The 20,266-nt window shown below is 45.3% G+C and overlaps 1 long non-coding RNA gene across 1 annotated transcript in view; it reads right to left on the reverse strand.

Annotated features, from left to right (window-relative positions):
• Positions 1-20,266, reverse strand: part of LOC102949505 — a 104,129-nt gene that overhangs the window by 79,357 nt on the left and 4,506 nt on the right. Inside the window, exon 2 of the long non-coding RNA XR_006207842.1 lies at positions 10,972-11,150. This is a non-coding gene — a long non-coding RNA (uncharacterized LOC102949505). The remainder of the gene's footprint in view (positions 1-10,971; positions 11,151-20,266) is intronic.

Consider the following 20,266-nt stretch of genomic DNA (forward strand, 5'->3'; position numbering starts at 1 on the left):
AAAGTTAAGTGTCTGGGTGGTATGTTTACTGTTATAAACCCAAATTATAATGCTCTTTCCAGAGTGAATTCTAGACTCTTAGGGTCACTTTCCAAATTAAAAAACTATACATATTTCTTGAATACGTACTATGTGCCAAGAACGTTTCCAGGTCCTTGACCCATGTGTTTTCTGAACTGTTAGCTCTGATGACCTTGATGAATCACCCGTGAATCAGAAAATTGCAAAATATCATCTTCACTGCATATTATGTCAGCACAGGCTCAGGCAGAGTTGGATATGTACTCTTCAGTTTCTGGGAAGGCAGAGAGATTTCAAAAACAATTCCAGGAAAGGAAGCAAATGTGTCCTTTGATACGTTAGCCAAGTGGGACACAAAACAGACCTAAATTTGTAAATAACAATTATTTTCCCAAAATCGCTGTAGGGACATCCTAGCATTCAGTGACCCTTAAAACATAATCCACCTATGTTCAGATAATTTCCAGGTATTTCTCCAGCCTTGACTCATCCTGGAACCTCAGATCCACTCATTCAGGCAACTTCAATTGACACTAGAACCCAAGTGATGAACCTTAAGTTCTCCCCTGCTGGAAATCCTCCCATGGCTCCCCACCACCTTCAAAACAATGCTCTGCCTCCCCAATGCAACCTGGCTACAAGGTCATTCCTAGCCTGGCCTTGACTTTCTGGACTTACCACACCATCTCTTAACATGGAGTCTCCAGTACAACACTTTCTCTTCTCTGCCTCTGCCACACTGTTCTCTCTGCCCAGAGCGCCCTTCTGTCCTTTCACCAGCTTGTTCTTGTCCATCATGCAGGATCTGTTCATGCACCATCTCTCCATGCTCCCAGGCTGGGCTAAGTGCCCGTCTTCAGGGGCACTATATATGTGGCTCTGTCTGAACACAACCACTCAGTATTACAATGAGCACACACATTCCTCCATTAGACTAATCAAATTTTGCACATATTTTTCCCCAAGTTCTTCACACACTTTCTGACTTTCGTTAGACACATAATACATGCCTGTTGAACTTGAACTCAAGTGGTAACAGCACCTTTTGTGCATGTATGTGTACCCTGAGTCAGGTAGAGTGAAAGCAAGAGAAGAAAAGCTATAGAACCCAAATTCAGACTCCCAAGAACTCTTATGTGCTATTAAGAGAATTTTGTCTTGATCACTTTTCAGTCTTCCAGAGTCTATGGACTAGGAGACAAAGATCCTCAATAAGCTAAAAAAAAAAAAAAAAAAAAAAAAAAAAAATTTTAAAGAATGCATAAATCTAGTTCATTGAGATCAAAAGGAACCTTTTTGGGCCCCGAATAGCCAAAGTAATTTTGAAGAAGAAGACCAAAGCAGGAGGCATCACAATCCCAGACTTTAGCCTCTACTACAAAGCTGTCATCATCAAGACAGCATGGTATTGGCACAAAAACAGACACATAGACCAATGGAATAGAATAGAAACCCCAGAACTAGACCCACAAACGTATGGCCAACTCATCTTTGACAAAGCAGGAAAGAACATCCAATGGAAAAAAGACAGTCTCTTTAACAAATGGTGCTGGGAGAACTGGACAGCAACATGCAGAAGGTTGAAACTAGACCACTTTCTCACACCATTCACAAAAATAAACTCAAAATGGATAAAGGACCTGAATGTGAGACAGGAAACCATCAAAACCTTAGAGGAGAAAGCAGACCTCTCTGACCTCAGCCGTAGCAATCTCTTACTCGACACATCCCCAAAGGCAAGGGAATTAAAAGCAAAAGTGAATTACTGGGACCTTATGAAGATAAAAAGCTTCCGCACAGCAAAGGAAACAACCAACAAAACTAAAAGGCAACCAACGGAATGGGAAAAGATATTTGCAAAGACATATCGGACAAAGGGCTAGTATCCAAAATCTATAAAGAGCTCACCAAACTCCACACCCGAAAAACAAATAACCCAGTGAAGAAATGGGAAGAAAACATGAATAGACACTTCTCTAAAGAAGACATCCGGATGGCCAACAGGCACATGAAAAGATGTTCAACGTCGCTCCTTATCAGGGAAATACAAATCAAAACCACACTCAGATATCACCTCACGCCAGTCAGAGTGGCCAAAATGAACAAATCAGGAGACTATAGATGCTGGAGAGGATGTGGAGAAATGGGAACCCTCTTGCACTGTTGGTGGGAATGCAAATTGGTGCAGCCGCTCTGGAAAGCAGTGTGGAGGTTCCTCAGAAAATTAAAAATAGACCTATCCTATGACCCAGCAATAGCACTGCTAGGAATTTATCCAAGGGATACAGGAGTACTGATGCATAGGGGTACTTGTACTCCAATGTTTATAGCAGCACTCTCAACAATAGCCAAATTATGGAAAGAGCCTAAATGTCCATCAACTGATGAATGGATAAAGAAATTGTGGTTTATATACACAATGGAATACTACGTGGCAATGAGAAAGAATGAAATATGGCCTTTTGTAGCAACGTAGATGGAACTGGAGAGTGTGATGCTAAGTGAAATAAGCCATACAGAGAAAGACAGATACCATATGGTTTCACTCTTATGTGGATCCTGAGAAACTTAACAGAAACCCATGGGGGAGGCGAAGGAAAAAAAAAAAAAAGAGGTTAGAGTGGGAGAGAGCCAAAGCATAAGAGACTGTTAAAAACTGAGAACAAACTGAGGGTTGATGGGGGGTGGGAGGGAGGGGAGGTTGGGTGATGGGTATTGAGGAGGGCACCTTTTGGGATGAGCACTGGGTGTTGTATGGAAACCAATTTGACAATAAATTTCATATATTAAAAAAAAAAAAAACGAACGAAAAAGGAACCTTTTTGAAAAAGCAGAAGCACCTTTTTTTTTTTTTTTCCAAATAGTGCACCCAGGGACACAAATCAGAAAAGCCAAGTGTGCTGACTGGAAATGGACTGAGCACAACTCATTGTTCTAACTAAGGAGACTAAGGAGAACAACTTGAAAGGGGCTGGAAGTGGTAGACATGAAAGATAGCCATGCTGAGGGCAGGAAGTGAGCACCCACCTCCCCTACAGAAGGCTTGGCATTCTACCTGGAGCCTGTGGGTCCCAGAGCAAGCCAGGGAGGTGGGGTCCTCCTGTGGAGTCATAGGTTTGCCCTGCACTTGACAACCCCTGATGGCAGTCTGGAGTGGGGACTAGCCCAGCACCCTTCCCAAGGCACATATCAGCAGCTAACCCCCTACTCTTCTCCCAAGTCGGCCGGGGCGCCATCCGGGCATATCCAATATCCCAGACAACGGAGTGGGGGCTTATATGGAAGTTTCACTTTGGTTCCTCAGGAGAGCTTCAGGCTATGTGGATATACCCCACTTCCCCTCAGAACCTAGACTTTCACACTCACACATCTTTTCTCTGAATTTTAATATTTCCCCCGAGGCAGTAAATGCTACACACCTGGTGAGGCCTGAACATCCATATTTCTAAACGGTGTCTAGATGATTCTGACATGTCGCTAGGTTCAGGGGTTTCTGATGTCCTTGAAATGTACCCTTATCAGGTAACTGCCCTTCAACAATTGCAGAGGCCAGAACAAAACTAAACTTTATATTCTTTACAACATAAAGGAAAACTCAGGGTTGGCTCATTTGGGATATTTTGGTTTATAAGCAAAAGAAAACCTGACCCAAACTGATTTAAGCAAAAAGGGGAAATAATAAACTCATGTAATTGGCAAATCTGGGATGGTTTGCCTTCAGATCTGGCTTGATCCAGGACTCGAAAGAGATCACAGGGATCCATCACTTCCTCTGGTTTAGCTCCATTACCTGGCTGCCCAAAATGGCCACCTGAGGGATTTAGACTTCTCTTCGGGCCACAATAATTCCAGACCACATGTCCTCCCACTACACCGTTCTAGTGCTCAACTGCCACATAACAAATTATCCCTAAACTTAATGGCTTAAACCAGCTAGTCTATTATAGCTCACAATTTTGTAGGGTAGGTGTTTAGGAATAGCTCGGCTAGGCAGTTCCTCTCTTCATGGGACTCCAACGGGTGTCACTTGGTGGCATTCAATTGGTGGCTCATCTACTCTAGAATTGCGCTCACATGCTGGGCCCTTGAGCAGGAGCATGTGGCAGGCTGGGCTCACCTGGGCCCTCCCCTCTCCGGTAGCCTCAGGGCCCCTTTCACGGTCTCTCCAGCAGGACTGTCAGGTGTCTCGTAAAGTGGCTCCGCACACCCAGAGAGCAACACAGAAGCTGGTAGTCCTCTTCAAGGTCAGACTTGGAATGGATATAGCACCCCTTGCACCGTTCTCCATTGCAAAACAATCACACGTCATCTCAGATTCAAGAAGAGGGGAAATGAATCCTACCTAACAAAGGAAGGAATAACAAAAACTGTATGGGGTGTCTTTAAACCACCACCCCTACAGGCCCAGTGGCAAAGACTGAATCTACGTTCCAGAACCCCTAGCAAAAGCCCTGAGATTAATCTGTGGTCAAACTGGCTTGGGGAACGCACCCGTGCCTGAACCAATCTCTCTGACAAGGAGCGTGGGAAATTTTGATTGGAGCTGGGTGCAGAAATAATTTTAGCCAATATTATGGCTAAGAAATCCTATAGGGAGGGAATGGTGGTGCATGGGTCCTGGGCAGGGATGTTAGTTTGGAGTAACCTAAGGAGCGGACCTGAACAAGGTCTTGGATGCAGGTGCTTTATTTGGGAAGTAACCCCAGGGAGCAAGAGTGAGGAAGTAGTGGGAAGGAGACAAGAGGGAGGAAAAGCCAATGTAAGAGCGTTGTGAGCAATGAGGCTTGATTCTTCCTACTCTGAGATGCCCACAGAACATGTTCCAAACCTGACCACCTGAAGGACAGCAGGCTGGGACATTGTTCCACCAGTTCCCTTTCTTAACTGGTTAAAGGCTGCTCCTGGGGGCATCTCCAAATGCACCTTGAAGACTGAACTTGCAGGAGCAGAGCAGGCTCCCAAGGCTTCAGAGAAGGTCCCAAGGCAGAAAAGGATGTGAGCTTGACCTTCTCACGGTGCAAGATGAGTCTAGCCTGTATGGAAACGTGTTCCCAGAGCTGATGCTGAAATCCAGAGGGCCAGGGATGTGACTCTAGGTACCAAAAATATCTGTCACAGGAGCCAACCAACAAATGGCTCCCGCAGGGTCAGAGCCAAAGTCACTTTGCCAAATGGCTCCAAGGAGCACTTCTGCAGCTGATGTGCTGGGCATCCAGGGAGCCCCTCCTGTATAGCAGATCAGTGCAGGACATCTTCCCTTTAGGCCTGTCAGTGGCACCAGCCAACACCACCAGAACACACCTGTGGCCAATCGAAGGTGGGTTCCCTGGCACTCGTTGCAACAAGGGAGACCACCCACCATAATGAACCGTGTAGGAGGTTGTCCAAAGAGGCTTATGAGAGCAGATCTTGGATTAGGTGGTTCGAGGAAGTTCCAGGATGTATGTCTTGCTCTAGACTGGATGCTGTCAGCAAATGGGGCAATTTTATGGTTGAGCATCTTTTATATAGAAGGAGATGGGAGGCACAGAGTGGGGCTAAAGCTGTAGTTGATCAACAACCATTCATGCTTTCCAGGGAGAGGAAGCTATTTGGTCATTTTTGTAGTTTGCCCAATGTTTTTGCTTTTGTCTTTTCACATGATGACAGCGTGGCTTTGTTCTGTCTCACTCCATTGTGGTCACAAGTAACTTTGTCTAATGCTGGTGTTCTGTGAAATGCTGTGTTAAGTAGGGAGGGAACTCTGCAGCCCAGGTATGGGTACCAGGCCAAGTGGCTGGTGCCTTTTTCTTTCTTGGGTCTCATATGATACAGGCTGTGTTGCCCTCATGAGAGTGACAGGTGCCCTCGTTAGCCCAGTGCAACGAGGCTGTAAGCAGAATCAGCTGATGAAGTACATGGTTCAGAAGAGTAGGCACAGATCAGGAGGGCTCTTCTGTCTCTTGAAAAGCTCTAAGGGTGCCTGGAGATGTATGAGTAGATTTTCTCTACCTCTTCAGTGACTCACAACTGTGATGTCCATGGTTGAACCTCAGAAGTAGGGAGGGCCCACCGATCCATTTCCTGCCATTTGTTTGCAGGTGACAAAACATGATGGTGACAGCTCAGATAACCTTCCCGGCCACACAATACTTAATCTAAATGGAGCCAGGCTGTCACGGAGGAGAGTGACAGGCATTGCATGTTGCAGACTGCTGTTGGCTGAAACCATCACAGGAGTGCTTTAAATGGGACTTGGAGCCTGTAGGGCAGTTTCTGAAGCAAGGTTTGTGCATGACCACTATTTTGACCAATGACAATAGTGGCCCAGGCTGGAGGACAGCCAGGCATTTTAATGCCTTTGGGCAAATCAAAGGTTTAAGGAAGTCAGCACAGTTGGGGTACCCGGTAGGGAAAATTACATGTTCCAAAAGAGGATCAGACTCCTTGATCCCCAAATCAGCCTCACCATTGCCACTTAAACTATGCGAAGTCAAAGAAGGACCTCATCAGAATTTCTGGAAGCTCAACATTTTTCTTCCCATGCTTAAAACTGGGGTTCTGCACAGAGACTAGCATGAGCCAGAGACAACCTCATCTGGCCAGCAGCACCTCACCCAACTTGGGGTTATGCAACTTCTGACTACAAAGTTCAGTAAGGTGCTGTTGGAGACACCTCTGGTGCCAGCTTCACATGCCGTCAGACCACTTCTGCTTTCAGCCACGGCTGCTGGACAGCTCTATGCAGCTCTGATTCCCTTAACCCCATGCTAAGGGTCTTCTGCACCGCCCCCCCGCCCCCACCGGATCTTCTATGAAAACAGAGTTGTTCACAGAGCCAGGGAGCAAGCCCCTTGACTTGCTGGGAAAGTTAACACTCCCAAGGCAATGCTTAGTCATTGCAGGGATAGGAACCAGTGGGTAGAAGCTCCAGTCTCTACTTTTTCAGCAGATAATTCTAGGAGGCATTCTGTATACTTCTCAGAAGGGCCTAGCAGAATCAACCTGCAACTTTGAGAACATGCCCTTATATTGGCTTTTCCTTCTTTCCCGTCTCACTTCCTCATTTCCCCAGGCCTACTTCCCAGTTTCATCTCCCACATCAACCAACTGCACCCAATCCTTGTGCCAGGCTCTGCTTTCAGAAGAATCCTCACAAAACCATGCACGAACACAGTCTTCCTTTATTACAGGGGTTTTCCAGACAAACACAGCTGGTGCCAAGTACATTTGTTCTCCAACTCAGGGCTGCAGAATTAGAACAGAGCCCAGACATCCAGATGCCTCTGAGAATCCTACCTCAGGGCCCTAGGCCCCACTATAGGGCTGGTCCTACATCCTAACGTAATCAAGAAATTCTTTTCCTTTTTTTTTTTTTTTTTGGATGGGTCAGCCTTTCTAGCAGGAACCTTTAATGGCAAGTGACATAAATGCACTTAAATGAGCTTAGTCCTACAGAGGCAGGGAGATTAGTAGGAGAATATTGAAGTATCTCATGTAATTGAAGGAAGGGCTGGATAACACAGGGGAGCATGACACTGGCTTCTTTTTTTGTTTGTTTGTTTATTTATTTTGAGAGAGAGAGAGAGAGGGAGAGAGAAAGGGAGGGAGAGAGAGAGCGTGCCCAGACGGTGAGCAAGGTGGAGGGGAAGCACAGGAGAGTGGCAGAATCCCAAGCAGCCTCCGCACTGTCAGCACAGAGCCCGGCACGGGGCCCGAGCTCACAAACTGTGAGATCATGACCTGAGCCAAAATCAGGAGTCGAATGCTTAACTGACTGAGGCACTCAGGCTCCCCATGACCCTGGCTTCTTTACCTGGCTGGAGAAGATGGCCCCCCAAAACTCAGAAGGCCCATATTAAAGAAGACAAACGCATATACAAATATCATAATGTGAATGGGTTCCTGTAAGCTTCAGGAAAAAGTTGTTCACTGATTAATTCAAGTACCAAAACATATCTTCAATATGGTATGTGGTTACTAGGTATTTATTGAATGGATGAGTGAGTGAATGAATGAATGAAGAGAAGGTGGGAAAGAGAGGAGGTAGAGATGAAGGAAGGAGGTTTGGGAGGAAATGAGGATGAAATTACCTAGTTCCCAGCTTTGGACAGTCCCTGCTCTTTCCAGGGGTCATGACTAGTGATATTGTCCCAGCGGAAGTCCGCTCAGAAGTCTGCTCTGGCTCCCCATTGCCTATGACAAAAAACTGACCTGCTTAATATTCCATGCTATTTGCCCACAGCCCAGCCCTAACCACCTCTCTCTCACACACCCTCCACTCAGGGCACACTGGCCTACAAACCCCATCCTGAGGGAGTTGTCCTGAGCCAGCAGCACTGGCTGGTGATTTTCATCATTCCAAGTTTACAGAGGGAGAAACTGGCTTGCCCAAGATCACAAAACTAACAAAGGATTCAAATCCAGAAACACCAGATCTCAATGCCCTCGCTTTCTTCTGGGTTGGGCTGTGGCAGTCCTGACAAGGGAACTTGCGCCATCTGGTGGCAGGATTAGAATAGGCACCAGGTCAGTGGACATCAAGCTATTGAAGCTGCAAGCTACCTGTCCCTAAAACAGTTTGTGAAACCTGGTGAAGCAAACAGGTTCATCTGTGTCCCACCCTCACCCCAACCTCATGGCCAAAAAAAAAAAAGTCAGCAAAATCCAATCCAGCTCAATACCAAAAAAGAACAAATAGTGCCAGGAGATTTCAGGAAAGTTAAAAACCCCTGGGCTGCTGAGCGTGCCCTGATGGGGTGAAGTGATTCAGAGAGAGGAAACTCCTATTTCCTTTTAAGCATCACCACACTTTTGAGTAGCTCAAAAGTCGTTCACCCACTGAAGATTCCAGCTACCATTTTATTTATTTTCCTTTTCTTTTTTGGGGATACTCTTATTCTTCATCATCTATTTCACCCATTTCCCCACCCACCTCCCCTCTAGTAACCATGTTTGTTCTCTTTAGTTAAGAATCTGTTTCTTGATTTGTCTCTCTTTTTCTTTGTTCATTTGTTTCTTAAATTCCACATATGAGTGGAATCATACGGTATTTGTCTTTCTCTGACCAATTTCACTTACCATTATACCCTTTAGATCTATCCATGTTGTTGCAAATGGTAAGATTTCATTCTCTTTAAAAAAAAAAAAGTTTAATTATTTTGAGAGAAAGAACATGAGCAGGGGAGGGGCAGAGAGAGAGAGGGAGAGAGAGAATCCCAAGCAGGTTCCACACTGTCAACACAGAGCCCAACACAGTGCTCGAACCCATGAACTGTGAGATCATGACGTGGGTCGAAATCAAGAGTTGGACACTTAACCGACGGAGCCACCCGGGTGCTCCATAGATTTCATTCTTCTTTTACATCCAGCTACCATTTTAAACATCCATTTTTAAGTGTACATTATGGGAAAGATGACATGAACACAAGCATCAGCCAAGGGTTTCTGTAAGTATCTAATCTTTAATTTGGAAACCTCTATTATGGGACTTAGCACATTTCATTGTAATTGCAGATTTGAGAAACAAATAAACAACTTTTCTTTGGCCACAAGTGTGAATTCTATCCCCACCCCTGTCCACCCCCAAGCTCCCCCCCTCTCCCGTCACAACCAACTTCAGCGCCTAGCATGTTGAATAATGAGAAAGTGCAGATCACACTATTCTGTGAGGAGACCTTGGGGCAGGATCATGCAGACTCTACCACAGGCTGGCAACCATACTGTCAATGTGTAAGTTTCAAAAAGTTAAAAAAAAAAAAATATGACCCTCATTCAAATTAGAGTAAGCATGTGCCAAAGGTTTATTTAACTCATTAATAAGGGAATCAGCAGAATGATAAACTTGGGTCAAAGAATAGCAGAGGCTGGCATAATCAGAGGAAGAAAGGATATCGAAACGAAACGCTAAATTAGATTAAGTCTTACAGGACAATGAAACCTTTGGGAGTTCTATTTTCTGGTGGATAGAATTTATTTTGCATCTGTACGAGGAAGAAAAACCATTTAGAAGTGACCACTCTTTCACAAATTAACATCCAATCTCATGGACTCTGAGCCCTAATCAATAATAAATAGTAAGCCAGAGGCACGTTTCTATAGACATTTAGATTATTCTTGAGTAGGTCTTGTTGGATAATGCCCCAGGGTGATACTGGAAGGACATACAGCCATCCTTTTGCCTTATTTACAGGTTTTAGATGATCTCTCAGCAGAACTGTTGGACTAGTCCTGAGATGTTTCCAGAACAATGTGGAATCCTCATGCTGCAGGGATTCTCAGAAAGCACCTAACACCTTCAATTTTGTAGATGAGGAATTTGAGGATAAGAAGATCTGTCGCCAGAGAACTGGTGCCGTGCTAGGGGAGTCCAGTCTAGAGCCCCTCTTCCTCACACAGGGCTGTGGGTTCCCTGGGGCTCCCAGATATTCAACCCTTGCAGACTTCCAGAAATGCCCCCTCAATGTCATTTGACAACCCTAACCTGCCCTCCCTCATTCTCTGCCCCTCCACACACACCTGGTGCCTCTGATAAGGGGCCATAAGGCAAGCTGAGGGTCAAGCACAAGTGAGAACACCCCTCCCTCCACCGGGGGGGGGGGGGGGGGGGATCTGTGTGATATTCCTCAGGCACTCCTGGCTGCCCAAGAACAAAGGAAAGGACAGAAAACAAATGGGTAAACGATAGTCTCCATCAGTTTACAAATATATCCTCAATAGACTCATCTCCAGAACTCTTTACTCTCTTAAGGATTAATGCTTTGCTAGAAGGCGAAACAACCTCAGCTTGACAACAGCTATGCCTCCAGTAAGCTGTAAATTCTCTTTAGCATATGGAAATCCCTTTAAGAAACTTCCTCTCGACTTTACCCCCCACCCCCCAACTCCACAGAATGTAAGCATTCACTCTGCACAACCCCAGTGCAGCTCTTTCTGCCCACGGGTTCTGTCCCCGTGCTTTAATAAAATCACCTTTTTGCACCAAAGACATCTTCAAGCATTCTTTTTGGCCGTCAGCTCAGAATCCCACCATCACTCCAAAACTGCATCACTCTGGTCCCATCGCCGACTTCCCTATAACCCCCAGGGGTGTCCAGGTAGCTCATAGCCTCTTTCACCTTCCAGCTGCCCTCTCCTCAGTCCTGCCGAAACTGTCAAAAGACAAAAGGGTAAAATCATGACCCTCATACAGATGTAAAAAATGAATATGTTAAAGATTTTATTTAACTAATAGGGAACTATTTTATTTAACTAATGGGAGACTAGGAGACGTTATAGCCAGTTCAGAAGAGAATCCAAGGAAGAGGCATGTTTATAGATGAGGAGTATTTCAATGAGTATGTAAATGAGGGGAAAACCTGTTTTTTTATATGGTGGGAGGTCAGACAATTGAAACTTTACTGGGCAGCACAGAACCTGCATGCCTGCAGGCAAGAGCGATCTGGTGGCTGTAGTTCAGAGTTGCAAAATAGCTCAAAGACAATGAGAGGCTAGACTCAGGAGACCTGTAAGGGTGGCCTCTAGACAAAGCAGTTTTCTATTGAAATAAAATGTTTTCTCTACACCAGGAATATAGAAGCCCCTAACCATCTCCCTGGCCCCTCCAAATTTCCAAGGCTTCCCTTGACCCGAATCTGCTGCCCCCGTCCCCATCCTGAACAAGCACTGTTTTAATACTGAAGATGTACCTTGTGCCTGCAAGACCCAGCTAGAGGGGGGACACCTCCCACAGTACGGGGGGGGGGGGTGCTCCTGGGAACCACGTGGCCTGTGTGTGTAGCAGTGAGGCCTCCAGCTCATCTGTGAGCAGCGGGGGATGGGGGTGGGGGGTTATTTGGGTAATTATAACTCTCCAACCCAGTCATTAACTATCTGCCCACCCACTGCTCCATTCCCCACCCTGCTGTAGTTCTATTGATGAGGAGAACAAAGGCAAAAGAAATGTAGATAAAATTAAACGTCCTTATTTTGCAGCCCATTGAGAAATACCTGAGACAGGACTAGTGTGAGGTTCGTCAAAGAACCCACTACTATCTTCAGGTTAATGTTTCGCTAGAGGCAAAAAACAACCTTAGTTTGACAATAGCCAGACCTCCAGGATCCTGTATGTCTTCTTTAACATATGCAAATCCTTTTGGAAACTTCCTTTATTTCTACCCAGCCCCTCACCCTAAAGAAAAGTATACAGTCAATCGCTCCCCACAATCACATTGCCCACAGGTCCTGTCTCCCTGCTTCAATAAAAAAACTTTTTTGCACCAAAAATGTCTCAAGTATTCTTTCTTGACTGTTTACTCCTGGCCAATGTCACATCACTATCTTTCCTGTTTTCATGACAATAGACCCCCTTAACCATGGGGGATACATTCCAACACCCCCAGTGGATGCCTGACCCTACGAATAGTACTGAACCCTACATATATTGTTTTTCTCCATGCATACACAGCTATTGATGAGGTTTTGGAATGGAGGGGGTCTGGAGCTGACAGCCAAGAAAGAATTCTTGGGATGCTTTTGGTTAAAAAAAAAAAAAAGGTGATTTTTATTACAGTGCCAAGGGACAGGACCCATGGGCAGAAAGAGCTGCACTGGGGTCGTGATGAGTGAAAGGTTATATACTGTGGAGCTGGGGAAGGTAAAGGCAAAAGGGAGGTTTCCAAAAGGACTTTCATATTCTAAACAGGACTCAGAAGAGGGGTGCCTGGGTGGCTTAGTCAGTTAGGCAACAACTCTTGGTTTCAGCCCAGGTCATGAGCTCATCGTTTGTGAGTTCAAGACCTGCGTCAGGCTCTCTACTGGCAGCTCAGAGCCTGGAGCGTGCTTTGGATTCTGTGTCTCCCTCTCTCTCTCTCTCTCTGCTCTCCCTTGCTTGTGCTCTGTCTCTCTCTCCCTCTCAAAAAAAAAATTTTTTTTTAAATTTTACCTACCGTATTCTTCTTGCCTTTGTTCCCCAGGTCACTATGGAGGGGAGGGTGACGCTAGTTCTCCAGGAAACTGAGTCTATAGGTTTCTGGAGATTAGGCTATTGATAAGATTGCCTTTTTCTTGTAATTTACTAAAACATTTGTAAACTGATGGAGACTCACGTCCTGCAGGACTGTGATCTTTATCACAGTTTTCCCCTTTCCTTTGTTCCTGGGCAGCCAGGAGTGCCTGAGGGATGTCATATATATCCCACTTAGAAGAGGGGGCGGTTTGTGGGATGTCAGCTTGCCTTAAACTCCCTCATCACCTGTGATCAACTTTCATTTATAAATTAAGCGCAGTAAGAGATTAACAACAATAACTAGTAATAAAATAGGGCAATTACAACAATACACTGTAATAAAGGTTATGTGAATGTAGTCTCTCTCATTCAAAATATTTTACTGTATTGTACTCACTCTCCTTTTTGTGATAACGTGAGATGACAAAATGCTTATGTGACGAGACAGAGTGAGGGGAAAGTTCTCCAAAAGTGTGTACATGTGCAAAGCAGTTGCCAAATATTCTATACTGTCACAAAGTTAGGAATCCTTGAAAGAATTTTGACTGGAATGTATGTATATAATGGTTTTGACCAAATTCTTCTTTGAAATTTCCAGCTGCCTTCCTTTTGGACCCCAGCGTAAGCTCTAGTATAATAGGGAAAGATAGGCTAAAATAGGCAGAGAGGTCCCTGCGCGGGGGAAAAAACACGTATTTTGGAACAATGCCAGAGCCTCTGACCCCCTCTGGTGTAAGGTCCCTCAGGAGTAAGGTCCCTCTTAAGAATGTAAGACAGCACCTGCTCCCCCTTGGCTTCCCCTCAGGAATTTGACAATCAAAATACCTGACTAAAAGAACTAAACCATAAATCTTATGTTAACGGAGGGACAGTACGACCAGTCTGACTCCTCACACGATGGAGTTGGGCCAATGAGGAGTGGACAACGCAGCGCCTAGAGTTGGCCGGCCAGTAAGGGCAGAACTTGAGAAGGAACGAGGGGGAAGGGAGGAGGGCTGACCAAAAGCCAGTAAAACAAAGTTCCTTGCCTACAGTCAGGGGTATTCACCTTCGAATGCCCCCTCTCTGTAAAGAGAGCTTTCCTACCATTCTTCCTTTCTGAGCTTATACTCTGACAAACTTCTGCCTGCTGCTCGTTCCGTGTCCACCTCTTCGTTCTTCGAAGCGGCGAGACAACGAACTCGCCGGGTATTGAGGTAAAAAAAAAATCCTGCAACTTTTCTTTAGGGGCTCATCCCGGGATATCAATGTCCTCTAACTGTAAGTAAAGAGCAGCCAGCACCCAGCCTTTCCTTTCTATCCTAAATAAAACTCTCAAACCCAAATAATGGGCACCCGTTAGCCAGTTAAGAATAAATAGCAGAGCTGGGTCTCCTCCCATCTGATCCCCCAACATAGTGGGCACTGTCGGTGTGACGGAGCCCCAACTGCCTTTCGAGAAGAACCCCCAGATGGCGCTGGATTCAGGGGAGGCCGAACAGCAATTGTGAAGGGTCCTGACAAAGGCTACTCTTTGGTGAATGCCTGAAGGCTGTCGGTAGAACCTGATCGCTGACTGCCTGTTTGGGTGTCTGGCGAATTCTCCTCTTTCTGTCTCTAATTTGTGTTTTAACTTCAACTGCAGGATGCTAGATTTACTATATGTCTGAGAGATATATACAGGAGAGAGAGAACATACAGTACTCCTTGTACTTAATGGTGTTTGGAAAGAAAGATGGAAAGAACTGTGATTTTTACCCAAAAGATCAGGACAGCATGACCTTTTGAGTTGTTTTGCTTGAGGCCTGGTTAAAATTGCCCCTCCTTTGATCCAAAGGCTGAGAAAACGATGGCGATGACCTTGCTAGTAGCCTCCAAATGTTCCACACTTGTGTTGTTTCTCTTTAGGAATAGATGCCTGTACCATGTAAAGGATGGATAATATTGGAAGGGCTTTTACATGGGAGCCATTTTGCTACACTTAGCCCAGTGTATGCTGATTTGGAACAAACTAGATACTCTAAAATGGACGTCCACATGGCTGGAAGATATTTATGTGGGCATTGCTGAACAAGGCAGGGGAATAGACCTTGACTTTGGCCCTTTTAGCACCCCCCTCAATGGCCAACGATCGATATATAAATTACTGTTGGGCCAAAATAAAATTAGTGCATCTTTCTACAACCAGGGCAGTCTTGCTTGGTCACAGTCCATCCCCCCAAAATCCCACGGAGGGGAAATGGAGGGGTAGGAGAAATCGGGGAAGACAAGATCAGCTCTCAGAGGTAGGGTCAAGCCTGAGTAAGAGAACTACTCCCAACACCTCATGAGACCGGCAGGGCTTTTGGCTGCCAGTCGCATAGCCGGTCAAAACTCGGGGCCAGGAGATGAGGCTTCTCCTGGCCAACAATCAGGATCAAGAGGTAAGGTATCTCCTGGCCAGCTATAGGAAATTGAGATAAGGGACGCCTTTTCCTCCTTTTTCCTATAGATGGGCAATTTCCCAACCAAGGCCAATACTCCTTTGGGATACATTCTGAAAAACTGGGATGATTTTGATCCACAAACCCTGAAGAAAAAGCAACTCATTTTCTTTTGCACCGAGGCTTGGCCTCAATACAAATTGGAGGAGGTAACCTGGCCGCCAGAGGGAAGTATCAATTATAATACTATCCTACAATAGGACTTGTTTTGTAAATGTGAGGGGAAATGGGGAGAAGTCCCCCTGTTCAATGTTTTTGGGCTTTAAGAGAAAATCAGGACATGTGTATGCAACGCAAGGTCGACCCTGGCTTATTGGCAGCCCTTTCCAAGCTCCAGCAATCAGGAGGGGAGACAATCAAGGGCCCTTTGGCTGTGCCCAAAGCAGGACCTAGAGAAGGAGGAAGCAAAGTCTCCCACCTCCATCTCCTCCTCGGGTCCTCCATCCATAGATCCAGACTTAAAAACGTGCACTTCTGCTCCCTGATGCCCACCTTAGCCAGGCCTTCCCCATAATGAAACAGGCATGTTTTCCCTAAGAGAAGCTGGAGTGCCAGGAGGAGGGCCGCACTATGATAAGATCACAAGCACCTTTTTCATTGTAAGACTTAAGACAGATAAAAGGAGGGGCGCCTGGGTGGCTCAGTCGGTTGAGCATCTGACTTTGGCTCAGGTCATGATCTCATGATTTCTGAGTTTCAGCCCCACACTGGGCTCTGTGCCGGCAGTGCAGAGCCTGCTTGGGATTTTCTCTCTCTTTCTGCTCCTCCCTGCTTGTTCTGTCTCCAAATAAATAAATGAACTTAAAAAAAAAAAGAACTAAGGTTAAGCCCTCAAATTACGCTAAACTGGCCACTATTTTACAGACACAGGAAGAAACCCCAGTGAGGCTCTCATTCTCACATTCTTTTTTTGATAATGCCAGAGAGCCCCACTCCCTTGCTGGGAAGGGATATTATGACTGAATTAGGGACTACAGTGCTCCTGGCTCTAGGCCAAATAAACAACTGCCTCCTTCTGATGGAAACTGGTAACGATTCACCAGTACGGGCGATACAGGGAGAACTGGGCAGAGCCTTAACCTCAATACCTGTGCAAATACACCTTAAGGATCCCACTTCTCTTCCATGCCGGAAGCAGTATCCTCTAAAACCAGAGGTTAAAACAGAGCTAGTAAAAATTAAAGAAACTCTGAAGAACAGGGGCTTTTAAAGGAATGTAACAGCCCCTGTAATACTCCGATATTGGGAGTACAGATCCCTAATGGGGGATGGAGGCTAGTGCAGGATCTACACATCATTAATGAAGTGGTTGTCCCCATCCACCCTGTGGTTCCAAACCCCTATACCTTGCTGGCCTAGATTCCACCAGATATGAAATGGTTTAGTCTTAGATTTAAAAGACGCTTTCTTCTGTTTTCCAGTACATCCAGATTCTCAATTCTTGTTTGCCTTTGAGGATCCCGTCCTTCCACCTTCGAGCTTCACAATTAACTTGGACAGTGTTGCCTCAGGGCTTTCGAGATAGTCCACATCTATCTTAACACACGTGATCTTTTGGAATTTTCAGCCGATAATTGCGCTTTGCTGCAATATGTGGATGACCTCTTGCTGTGTGCCCCTTCTGAACCAACTATACAGGCTGGTACCAAGGCCCTCTTCAATTTTCTAGCAGAAAGAAGATATAAAGTCTTCCAACCGGCCCATTTGTCTGAGACTTCTGTTAAATATTAGGATTAATCCTTTTGGAAGGCACAAGAAGACTAGGAAAAGACAGAATTCAGCCTATTGTCTCGTACCCCCGTCTGGAAGAAATTTCTTAGACAACTGAGAGTTTTTAGGCACTACCAGCCATTGTCGCTTATGGATATCAGGATATGGAGAGGTAACTCGCTCCCTCTGATCACGGACACACAGGCCACAAATACTCACTTACTGGTATGGGACACTGAGTCAGAACAAGCTTTTAGAAACCTTAAGCTCACGTTGTTGGGTGCCCCAGCCTCGAGCCTTCCCATTGGAAGTTCTTTTAACTTATATGTTACAGAGAGAAAGGGGGTAGCGTTGGGCATTCTGACTCAGAAATGAGGCCCAATACAGCAACCAGTGGGGTATCTTGGCAAAAAACTTGATCTGGTAGCTTGTGATGGCCTACATGTCTTAGGGCCGACACAGATGTTGCCCTTTTAATTCCTGAAGCTACAAAACTAACCCTTGGGCAAGACCTTACAGTCTAGGCCCCACATAATATCCAGGGGCTCCTACTGGTGGACGGCAGCCATTAGTTCACAGCCGCCTTCTGCAGCCTCAGGCACTCCTGCCAAAGGAGCCTGCTGTGTACGTAAAGACCTGCTCCTCTCTGAACCCAGCAGCCTTCCTGCCAGAGGAAGGTAAGGAGCTAACACAACAAATGTTAGCCCAAACTTATGCTGCCCGAGAGGAATTAAGGGAAACTCCTTTGGAAACCCCAGAATGGACCCTCTACACAGATGGGAGTTCTTTTGTTGAGCAGGGCTCCCAAAAAGCTGGGTATGCAGTGGTGACTCTTCATAAAACTCTGGAAAGTGGCACCCTACCATCAGGAACTAGTGCTCAGCTGGCCGCATCAGTTGCCCTTACTAGAGCCCTAGAATTAAGCAAAGACAGTTAACATTTATACTGACTCTAAGTACGCTTTCCTAGTCTTACATGCTCATGATACAAAAGACATTTTTTTTTAACAGCTTCAGGGTCTCCTATCAAGTATTACCAGGAAATTACAGCTTTTACAGGCTGTTCACCAGCCCTTAGAGATAGAACACTGCAAAGGACACCAAAAAGGAATGGATGAGATAGCAGAGGGAGACAAGCTGGCTGTAGCCACAACAATCGGCAGCCAGATCTTAAGTTACTCCTACCATTGCCTCCCTTATCTGGGATGGCTGTATAACTCAAGAAAAGCCTCACTACTCGACAGAAGAAAAAACAATGGGCATCAGAACGGGGTTCCACACCCCAGCCTACAGGGTAGTTGTAGATGGATGACGGCAGACTTCATTTACCGGCCGCTAGCCAGTGGAAGGCTTAAAAACTCTACATTACACCTTCCATCTACATGTGCAGGGTTTTACCTACGTAAATGTAGGGTAAAACCCTGCAAATGGCTCAAAAACTTTCTACAGGAAGGAATTTAGATGAGACTATTGAATATATTCTAAAAACCTGCGATATCTGCCAAAGAAATAACCCACTCTCTCACCCCCAGGCTCCAATAGGGTTACAAAGAACTGGAAATTATCCCAGGGATGATTGGCAAATAGATTTCACACATATGTCAAAAACACAAGGATATAAACATCTTTTGGTATGGGTATTCAACCCTTCAACACTTTGGGTTGAAGCCTTTCCTCACAGGACTAAAAAAGCCTCAGAGGTGGTTAAGCACTATTAAACGAGATCGTTCCTCTGTTTCGGACTCCCTAGATCCCTTCAAAGCTCTAATGGTCCCTCCTTTAAGTCTTCAGTAACCGAAGGGGTATCTAGGGCTCTGGGCATTGATTATCATCTGCACTGTGCCTGGAGGCCACAAACCTCAGGGAAAGTGGAAAAGACCAAAGAAAGCATTAAGAGACATCTTAGAAAGATGGCCTAAAAAACAAGTCAGAACTGGATACTCCTACCTCCAATTGCTTTGTTTCAGATTAGAACTATCCCCATGAAAAAGGGCCTAAGCCCTTCTGAAGTTCTTTATGGAAGACCCTTTCTTGTTAATGACTTGATGGCAGGTAAAGAGGTATTTGATTTGGTAAACTATGTAATTCCTTTGGCTAAATTCCATCAGACTCTTCAGGAATTATCTGTCTCTTAACTCTGGGATGACCAGCGTCCCCTGTATAACCCAGGAGATGAGGTACTCATGAAAACCCTTCCTTCTTTGTCCCCATCTTTAGGACCAGTGTGGAAGGGTCCACACATGGTCATCTTGGCAAATCCTACTGCTGTCAAAGTACTGGAATTTGACTCCTTGATTCATCGCTCCTGAGTTAAGCCGTGGTTTCCATCAGAACAGGACAACGCGGAGCCTGAGTTAAGTTGTGAAACAGGAGAAGGCCTTAAATTGATATTCAAGAAAAGGACAGCACAGAATGAAGATAAGTAACACAATATATTGGAATATAATAATAATATGCCTATGGGGTTCAGAAACACTTCCTGTATGTATTCCACGAACCCCACCACTATTAGGGGTGAATGATAGGACCCCTTTGGTTGAGGCAGCTAACCTAACTTTTACAGAGGGAGACCGTGTTTTAAAATATGACCTGGAATATGGCAATTTTACAATTTGGCATTGGGATAATAGCCATATCCTTAACTTACCTAAGGGCAAACCTTTTACAGGTTACTTATTTGTAAAATTAGAACAAAGTCATAAATATTGGGCTGAAATTTTGCCCAGCAATGAAACTGGAAGGGAATTATATAACTCAACTAAAAAGACACATTGTATTGCCATAGATATAGATGATCGAAAAATTAAAAAGGTCCCAGGTTATGAAGACCAAGATATTGCGGCTGGATGTGTGATGTGCCATAGTATTGCTTGTCCAGATAGTCTCCTGCCCTGCCAATGCGGCTGGAAGGCTAATCACGCATTATTCTTAAAGGTCCAATGGTGGACCCAAGTGCCTACGGGAAACATCACGGTTAGACCCGGAAGGCTCTGGGAACCTTTGTGGCAAAGCCAAACCACCGCCTACCTTGGAGTCTCCTCAATTTTGTTGACTCTAACTTGGGACACCAAGAGGTTTTGGGTTGATACTTACTATCCTAATTGCTCCCA

The sequence above is a fragment of the Panthera tigris genome, chromosome C2, assembly GCF_018350195.1.
Source record: "Panthera tigris isolate Pti1 chromosome C2, P.tigris_Pti1_mat1.1, whole genome shotgun sequence".
In the NCBI taxonomy this organism is placed as follows: domain Eukaryota; kingdom Metazoa; phylum Chordata; class Mammalia; order Carnivora; family Felidae; genus Panthera; species Panthera tigris.